This window comes from Chrysochloris asiatica, unplaced genomic scaffold (assembly GCF_000296735.1).
Source record: "Chrysochloris asiatica unplaced genomic scaffold, ChrAsi1.0 scaffold00136, whole genome shotgun sequence".
Classification (NCBI taxonomy): Eukaryota; Metazoa; Chordata; class Mammalia; order Afrosoricida; family Chrysochloridae; genus Chrysochloris; species Chrysochloris asiatica.
In genome coordinates, this window is record NW_006408654.1 from 8,424,775 (window position 1) to 8,435,315 (window position 10,541).

At 35.5% G+C, this 10,541-nt stretch overlaps 1 pseudogene; it reads right to left on the reverse strand.

The window, feature by feature from the left end:
* Positions 1–207: 207 nt before the first annotated feature.
* On the reverse strand, positions 208–4,274 carry LOC102811797 (annotated as a pseudogene).
* Between the last annotated feature and the right edge of the window lie 6,267 nt (positions 4,275–10,541).

The window sequence follows — 10,541 nt, forward strand, 5'->3', positions numbered from 1 at the left end:
TTTTTCATCCAGTGATTTTAGTACAAAAACAGATGATCCTTTTATTTTCAAGTCTCAGATATTTATTATTAAGTGTAAATCTCAACATGATACATCAACATGATTTCATGCATTTAAGGAAGAAAAATATCCTGGCCAAGTGGAAAATTGTGTGGATGACTTCTGATAGATCTTCATTCTAAGTAGCTTTAAGGGAAAACATTTCATTTAGAAGCAAGGGCATTCTTTCTTCAATTTGCTGTAATCCACATTCACTGAGTAGAATTTGTATTGCTCATTGGCACCCAGTTTGCTCCATGGTTCTGGGTTAGTCTTTCTGTCCCAACTAGCATCTGCATTAAACAATGTCAGACACATGACATAGAGTGCTGCTCCAGTACCTCCAGCTTCAATAAATACGAAGAGAGGTATCAAGCTCGGAAGTTTCTTGGCCTGACTGAGGATCTGGCAAAACATGTTTTTGGAGGAGGCCTTGGGTCCGGAAGGCCCAGAACCTATGACTCTCTGCCCGGATGATTTCTTTTTGAATCAAGTATTAGTACATTGGTTGTGAAATGATGATGTTTTCTTTTATTTTTTCTATATTTATTTGTTGGTATACTTTTCATAGGAGTCCTAATGTGGTGCTGTGGATTAATGTGCTAGACTGCAAAGTTGGTTTGAAACAAAAGGTCAGAGGTTCAAGCTCACCAGTTGCTTCATGAAAACGTTATAGAGAGTCTCTATGGGTGGGAACCTACTCGATGGCACTTAACAAAATATCAACTATTCATATCAACTTTTACTCTATCATTTTTATTTGGAGTAAATATTATCCATAGTTTCTTTTATTTGTTAATATTTTATAAACCATCTCTGCAATTATTTATCAAAACATTCTTTATTAGTACTTTCAAAAAAAATATTTTCAGTGCACAAGATATCAGAATCAGATGAGCCACTAAAAAACCCAAGTATATAGTGGGACTAATATAACATGGTCAATTTTTTATGAAGATGATAGAAAATTGTGATATATTTGCACAGATAATACAAGTAAGAGATAAGGGCTTTCTTTCTAAAAACAAACCACCAAACCAAACCAGTTCGTGTTATGCAGATTCTGACTTAAGACTCCATGTATGTCAGAGTAGAACTGTCCTCCTTAGGGTTTTCTTGGCTGTGACCTTTTGGAAGCAAGTCATCAGGATAGCTTCCCAAGACAACACTGCATGTGTTTGATTGGCCAAACTTTTAGTTATCAGCTGAACGCTTAACTGTTTGCGCTAAATTAACCAGGTTTAAATCCTAGTTATCTCACTAATCAACTATGATTTAAAAAAAAAAAAAGTATTGGATTTTCTATAGTCATGTAATGTAAATAAAACTTCCATTATGTAAAGCTTGTTGAATATCATTGTGATATTTTTATAGACATATGGATTAATATAACAAAAGAAAGCGTATGACTAGAGAAGTGTAGTCAGAAATAATAATAATCTTTGAAAACAATAGTCTTTGGAAGGCATGCATACTTTACATTGTTGAAAAAAACCCACGTGTGCACCCGTACAGCAAAAATATCTGAGATATGTGGGTTTGGCAAGTCTATATTGAAAAGGTGGCATTCACACTGTGGAGGGGAATGACCAATAGGAGAATGTGATCAAAAGTCACATGAGTATAATATTAAAATGTCTTAGCTATTCCCCACTTAAATATATCATCTTCCTCTCTTCATTCACATTCCAGAAAATGGCACTCTTTATTATCTCCCTGTCCTTTACAATCACTATGTAGTCATCCAAAATACTGTATCCAAAAGAGAATAAACAAGGAGAAAGACATATATGAAAAATTCAAGTGCTGTCTTCTCACACCTTTCGTCACACAGTCATATATACCGATATTCATTTTCATATACTGAACACTGATATAGTTGAACTAAAAGCGATTTCACCTAAGACAATTTAGATTTCCCAGATGATATGCTAATGAACAAGCTAGCAGTTCTAAGTCATTGATATTACATCATTCTGCATACAATTTCCCAAAACAAGTTAACGAACCAATCTTTAAAAATCACTTAGAGCACACTTTGTAACATTCCAATAGAATCAGTTCATTTGCTTGCTAAAATAAGCTCTATTTTGGGTCCTTTCTAAACTAAGTTTGACTTCAGCAGTCATCAGTAATGTGACAACAAATAAAAATGAATAATTGCATCCCTAGGTTCAAAAGATAAGGTTTTGTTTTACTATGATTTTTTTCTATTGGAATGGGTAGATTATACTCAAAGGACTGGCTTATTGCATCATAAGAATTTAGTGTTTGATGGAAAAGTTGAACTTAAACACTTAAACAAATGTTTTGTATTCTCTTAAACATATTTGAAAAAATCCTTCAAAGAGCCTAAATGAGGAAAAATAATCTTCCTTATTCCTGAGAACTTGCATATCATTTGGTCCCCTGTGTGCTTGTACTTAGACTTGCTGTGTCTCTGGTGATTTATGTTTGGGTTGAGACAGAACATGCTGGGAATCTTTTAGGCTATTGTTTCATGTACACATTCTCTAAGAAAAAATATCCATATCTATTTTGTTATTCTCAGAGGTGCTTCAATTTAGTTTACATCTGAGTTAGTTTAGATAAATCCAGCAAGAAGTATCTCCTGGAGACAGGAGCTGTTTTAAGTAACATTCTTTTATGTTTCAGCAATATACCTCCTTTTCTTGTCTATTTATATTGATGTTATTTATTGCTTCAGTGGTGATTATTTTTTTTCTTTACACTGAGATGTAATCCATACCAAAGGCTGTGCTCTTTGATCTTCATCAGTAAACATTTTAAGTCCTCTTCACTTTCAGCAAGCAAGGTTGTATCATCTGCATATTGCAGGTTGTTATTGAGTCTTCCTCCAATCCTGATGTCACATTTTTCTTCATATAATCCAGCTTCTTGGATTATTTGCTCATTATACAGATTCAGTAAGTATGGTGAAAGATTACAACCCTGCATACTTTTCCTAATTTTAAACCATTCGGTGTTCCCTTGTTTGGTTCAAACAGCTGCCTCTTGGTCTGTGTACAGGGTCCTCATGAGCACAATTAAGTGTTCTATAATACTCAATCTCTGAAATGCTGTCCATAGCTTGTTGTGATCTACACAATTGAAAGCCTTTGCAAAGTCAATAAGGCACAGGTAACCATCTTTCAGATATGCTCTGCTCTCAGCCAAGATCCATCTGATGTTAGTAATGATGCAATTTACATAAGAAAAATGATTTGTTTTGTATGAAAGTATTTTTAATGCCTTTCATGCAGTTACAATAGCATCCGTATCATTAATTTCTAAGATTTCAAGCTGATCATTAATAAATATCTGAAATGCTAAGAAAAATCCATCATGTTCATCTAGTTTGTTGTTAATATTTTGGACATTTTCAGGTCCCAATTCATGCTAAACCTTGTTAATCACCTAAATAATTTTCAATTATGCTTATCAGTAAATATAATGAAGAACTATCTGGCTCTAAAAGTTCTTAGAGGTTTCTCACAGCATCGTTCAGTTCTCCAAGCCTAGTGTAAAATTCATTCATTCAAGGACAGACTCCATTTAAAGAGTGCACATCCAACAGTTTTGGGTAGTGAGAAACAATAGCTTGTGAAATCTGAAAGTTTAGCATATTATTGTCCCTATCTTTATTTTCAGCTTCTTTCAGAATTATATCTACCATAAGCAGAAGGTCTTTAAATCCGATCCCTTTATTTTCACTCAGTTTCTTTAAATTATGCCAATGCACCAGTTCTATAGCTAGTACCTTTAAGGATTTAACACAAATCCTTCAGGAATGTCAGTTGATCTAGCCACATTTCTATTAAAGGAACAAGATGTTCAAGTCGATGATTTTGAGCAATATCTTTATGAAAATGTTGGGTTTCTCTTTTGCTTCGTTTATAAATTATTATAAATTATTGTTAGAGCTCTTAAATTACGAGTAATTGAATTGACACTACACAGCTCCTGAAAGTACCTGTGGTCAATTAGGGGCTATGGCTATTAATTTTTCTGGGTAAATCATCTTTATTCTTTGTGTTCTCAGCTTTTGAAATTAATAATCTCCTGTAATTTGATATTTTTCTTAAGGACATGCTCCAATTTCTTCACTTGTTATTTACAAAGCCTTAATTCATGTTGTGTGGGCTTAATTTCCAAGTCTTTTGGAGGTCCCGCTATTTACTTAAAAGTACGTCAGTCTTGGATTATGATTCCTGGAGTTGATTTCGTAATGACATTTTTGTTGTTAATTGCTATGGAGTTGGTTCCAACTCACAGAGACCCTGTATACAGTTTTCGAGGAGTGACTGGTGGGTTTGAACCACCAAGCTTGCAGTTAGTAGTCCAGTGCTTATCCTACAGCACTACACCATGACTTTTATAATTTGGTGTGACGTCTAGACTTCTATAGTCTTATCATATTCCTCTGTTTAAACTATTTCAGTGACCATCTATTTATATTAGTAAAAGTACAAATTCCTTAGCATTACTTAAAGGATACATCATGATATGCCCTTTGCTATCCTCTTTCCTTCCCTCATTTCCTGCCTACTTCCTTTACATATAACTTACAGCCTAGCCATGCAGTCTTGCTTTGAATAAATTGTGTTTGTTTCCTCTTACATAACATTGTACATAGTACTTCTCTTAAACACACTCCCAAACTCCTCCAACTTCTCATTGACTTCTCTTGATTCTGGCGTCAGGCTTTAGGAATTGATGGAAAAAAGTATTTTGTTTTTTCACTACATTTTTCAGCCAGCTGGCAAGCCAGTCCTATAAACCATCTGAATTCTACATTGATTCATATTTTAAATAAAGAATGCTATGAATTAGTAATATCCATACCTTTAAATAGCAGGTATAATGAATATTATGAAGCAATAAACACAGTTTCATTTGACACTATCATTTCTATTGTTTTTACTCCACTATCAGGCAAATGACTGAACTATCTTTGATCTCGGTAGTAGGATTCATGTAAACTACTCATAGCTAAAACTTGCCCTCCACCAAATGGACCACACTTGACTTTGAATATATTGATCTTTTAAGCTTTTCTCCTGGATTTAGATTTCAGAAATCTTTTCTGTGACTCTCACTCCTAAGAAAAGATTTTAATAAGGAAAATGTGAAAAAGAAGAGGGATTTGAATACAAAGGGCCATACCATATTGAATCCAATGATTAATAAATTATTGAAGCTATTGCAATCCAAAGGTTAAGAAAAGGATTTGAAACATGTGTGTCTGGTATTCTCTACAGATCTGATTTTCTTCAGAAATCAAGGATTAATTAAATTTGTGTTGAGAAATATGCTTCCTTAGTTCTAACTTCCAAATAGGAACAGTGTGAAACAGGTTAGGAATGCAAGAATTATAGAGAAGAACAGACTTCTTTTGTTGTAAGAAGAGAAAGAATGCCTTAGAAGATTGTTTGAGGTCTTAGAAACAGAAACTTCAGATATAAAAAAGAAAAAGAAATGTCATGAATCTAGGTGTTCTTGGAGAGAAGATTTTAAAAGAAAGAGATACCTTAGAAACTAGTGGAGTCAAATACTAATTATTGCCCAAAGAAATATGAAGAATGTCTGGCTGGAGTGATTTGTCTAGAAGGACCACAGATCCAGTAGAGTTTAGAGTTTAATTGTTGAATGTATAAATTCTATAATATGTACAATTGGTTAATAAGCTCTCTAAGACTAAAATAGCTTATAAAGTTACTATAGTAAAGATAAAAAGATTTAAAATGGAAAAATATTAGAATTTCAGAAAGTCACTTAAATACTATGGGGAGAAGTGCACATGTTTCAATACTGTGGTTGGGAAATTAAGTATTTTCTGTGCCCTGGTCAAACAGGACTTCGCTGTTGCTAAGTGTCGTCGAGTAGGTTCCGACTCAGTGACCCGGTATAGGGTTTCTGAGGAGCATCTTGTGAGCTTGAACCACTGACCTTGTGGTTCAAATCAACTTACAGTCCAGCACAATAACCCACAGCCCCACACCAGGACTCCAAATAGGACTTTAGGGAAGTGATGTATAATCAATATGGACTATAGTATATATTGAAATGTATCTTGGCAAGATCATGATAGATTCAATGCTTTCTTGGATCAATTTTCAACATAACATTTAGAAAACACTCCTTGTGTGATTTTATCCCACTCAGAGAAGTAAAGGTAGATTTATCTTTGAACAGCATATATATTTTGATCACTTATAAGGTATTGAAAAATATTATTCATAGTGGTTGTGGTGGTGGTGGATATGTGTTACCAAGTCATAACGACCCTATACAGCATTTCCAAGGCTATAAATCTTTAAGGGATCAGAAAGTCTTCTCTTTCTCCAATGGAGCAACTGGTAGATTCGAAGTACTGCTTTTGCAGTTAGCAGCCCACCTAGAAATCCACTACTTTACAAGGGCTCAGTATTTATGGTGAGTCTACCAAAAAAAAACAAAACACAACTCTAGAAAATACAACAGAAAATAATGCCCCAGGTTAAATGCAAAAATGAAGTAAAAGAGAGACAGAAGTATTGCCACCAATATCAGAGATAGATAAGCACCAATACCAACTTATCACATTGAACATACAGAGGGATCTTGTTGAGAGAAGTATGCCAGAGGTCATTAGAATCTGTAACATCCTAGTTAGATGAGGGTCTATCATATATCATGACATTTGCAAATACAGTAGAAAAATGATCAGCATGCTTTCCGTAAAAATGATAGTGATTTCTTGTTTCAACACATGCCAATGATATATAAACTATAAAAGTATGTCCATCTTGGCTTCTAAGGAGCATTTTGCCAATACTTGCAACACAGATTTGTGTGTTCTTCTGGCAGTCCGTGATGCTTTAAATATTCTTCTCCAACTCCATAACTCTATAGCTTCAATTCTTCAATGGTCTTCCTTATTCATTGTCTAACTTTCACATACATACAAGGCTATTGAAAATACCATGGCTTGGGTTAGTCTCACTTTAGTCCTCAAACTGACATCTTTGTTCTACATACTAGTATGTACCTATCCAAGGAGCCCTTGCAGTATAGTGGATTACTTGTTGGTCACTCCCAGAGAGAAAGGTGAAACTTTCTGTTCCTGTAAATGTTTATAGCATCAGAAACTATATACAATGTAGTTATGAGTTGGAACTGACTCGGTGGCACACAACTACACCACCACCATGTACCTCTCCTCCACACATAACCCAGTTTGTCTTACTGTGGTGACTTGTGTGTTGCTGTGCCACCAGTATTGAAAATACCAGCAGGTTCACTTATGTAATCTTGGTGTGGTGCTGTAGGACAAAACATTGGATTGCAAGGTTGGATTGAACCACAAGGTCAGCAGTTCAAACTCAACAGCCATTCCTCCGAAGCTCTATATAGGGTCGCTCTGAGTCTTGATCAACTTGATGGCACTTAAAACAGTAACAACGTGTTGATTAGGGTGGACAGGTTTAAGCGGAATTCCCAGACTAAGACAAACTAGGAAGAGGAGAGGCAGACACTTGTGAAGGGTTAGATACTGAAAACCTTATGAGTAGTAGCAGAACATTTTATAACAATGTGCAAGGTGATGAGAAGGTTAGAAGGAATTCAAAATAGAATTGAGGAAGAGCAGCTTCCTTAGAATGGAGCTAAACTTAATAACATGGATGGTGTAAAGCTTTCAGAAACTTCATTTCCTGATCGGGCCCAACTGAATATGAGAAGAAACTGCTGCAAATACCCATTAATAATCAGCATGTGGAATGTATGAAGCATGAAGTTAGGAAAACTGAAAGTTGTCAAAAATTAAATGTAATAGAAATCAATATCTTAGACATTGTTGTTGTTGTTAAGTGCTGTCCAGTCAGTTCCAACTCATAGCAACCTTATATAGGGCTTCCGAGGAGCAGCTGGTGAGCTTGTACCACCAACATTCTGTTTTAAACTGACCTTGCAATTTAGCGCACTAACCCACAGCACAACACCAGAGGTCCATATTAGGCATTAGTGGCCTGAAATGGTCGGTATTAGCCATTTTGAATCTGACAATCATATAGTTTTCAGTGGCTACCCATTCAGACTAGTTTTACTCCTTATCTGTCTTCATCTGGAAGCTCTGCTAAAACCTTCCAAAAGGGAAGAACATGCCAAGAATTTCTCAAGCTTAAAGAATAGAAGAAAAATTCAAGCCTAACCTTGCAATATTGTTCTATGGGGAAAATATTGAATGAAGCATAAAGCATCAAATAAAGATGAAGAAATATACAGAGTCACTGTATCAAACAGAAATGGTCGATGTACAGCCATTTACAGAGGTAGCATATGATCAAGAGTCAATGGTATTGAAGGAAGAAGTCCAACCTGCACTTAAGGCAATGGTAAAAAAAACAAGGCTCTAGGAACTGAGAGAATACAAATGGAAACGTTTTAACAAACTGATACAGCACTGGAAACACTCAGTAGTGTATGTCAAGAAATTTGCCAAATGATAGGGAGAGTTCCATATCTGTGTCCATTCCAGAAAAGGTAATCCAACAGAATGTGAAAATTATCGAACAATATCATTAGCATACAAGTAAAATTATGCTGAAGATAACTCAAATTGGTTCCAGCAGTTTATCAACAAGGAGTTGACAGAAATTCAAGCCATATTCAGAAAAGGATGTCCAACTAGGGATTCAATTGCTGATGTCTCATCTTGTCTGAATGTAGAGAGAACCCAGAACATGTTTACTTTATTTACTATGTAAAGAAATTTGACTGTAGATCATAATAATGTATGTATAATTTTGCAAAGAATGGATATTCAAAACACTTACTTGAACTTATCAGAAACCTGTCCAAAGATCAAGAGGCAATTGTTCAATCAAAAAAAGGGGATAGTAAATAGTTTAAATTCAGGAATGGTATGCATGAGGGTTCAGCGTCCTGGTGTGGCGCCAGATTACAAAGCCATTTGAACTGCAGGTTGATGGTTCAAGCTTACCAGAGGTTCCTCAGAAACCCTATACAGGGTCGCTATGGGTTGCAACAGACTCAACAGCACTTAACAACAACAACAACAATGCATCAGGGTTGCATTCTTTCACCATGCTTATTCAGTCTCTATGCTGGGCAAATAATCTGAGAATTCAGCATCAGGATTAGAAGAATCATTAACAACGTTCCCGATGAAGACGACACAACTATGCTTGCTGGAATTGAATAGGACTTGAAATATTTATTTATGAAGAAAAAAGACAACAGTATTCAGTATGGATTGCACTTCAATGTAAAAACATGAAAATTCTAACAACTTGGACTAATAACATCATGATAGGTGGAAAAAGATCAATACTGTTAAATACAGCGGTCAACAAATCAATGAAATACTGCATTAGGCAAATTGGCTGCAAAAGACCTCTTTAAGGTGTTAAAGAGCAAAAAGTTACTATGAGAACTAAACTGTAACAAACTGAAGCCATGGAATTTCCAATCATCTCATATTGTGTGAAAATTGGACAAGGAACAAGGAAGAATGGACTAAAATCAATGCATTTAAATTATGGTGTTGGAAAAGAATATTGAATGTACCATGGACTGCCAGAAGAACTAGCAAATCTGTCTTGGAAGAAGTACAGCTAGAATGCTCCTTAGAAGTAAGGATGTTGAAGTTTCAACACTCTTAATGTGGATATGGATAAGGATATGGATAAGGATACCATGTTTGGAAAAGTGGAGGGTCAGTAGAAAAGAGGAAGACCCCCAATAAAATGGATTGACACAGTGGCAGCAACAATGAACTCATACATAAACTATTTTGAGGATGGCTTAGGACTAGGCAGTGTCTCATTCTGTTGTGCACACAGTAGCTATGGGTCAGAACCAACTTGACGACACCTAACAGCAAATGTGCCTAACATTTATGTTCCTGTCTCATAATTCCTCTAAATTTATTAGTTTATTAGTTTATTATTCTTTTTTTTTTTTTTTTTTTGCCAAGAATACTACATAGGCAGTACTGTGTACTTCCTGTCACATCATTTCATGATAAAAATTTTGACTTGTTACTGTTGTTAATATTGGAGAGTAAGTTCAGATGACACCAGCCTGATCAACCATTATAAGATTTTCTTCAGGGCACAATAACTTGGCAAATTCATTTTGGGTATGAAAATTTAATAATGTATAAAATATTACCAAAATATTACTTTAGAGTATTTCTTCCAATGTTCTTGTCCTCTCTTTATTCTGACTACTGGTTTAGTCTGAAAATTTAGTTGTTGTTGCTGTTGTTGTTGTTGTCAGGTGCCATCAAGTCGGAACCGACTCATAGCGACCCCATGCACAGAACGAAACAATGTCCGATCCTGAGCCAAACTCACTACCGCTGTCACACTTGACACCATCAATGATGCCACCTGGATGATCCATCTCATTGGGGGTCTTCCTCTTTTTCTCTGACCCTCCATCTTACCCAGCATGACATCATTCTCCAGCGACTGTTCTCTCCTGACAATATGTCC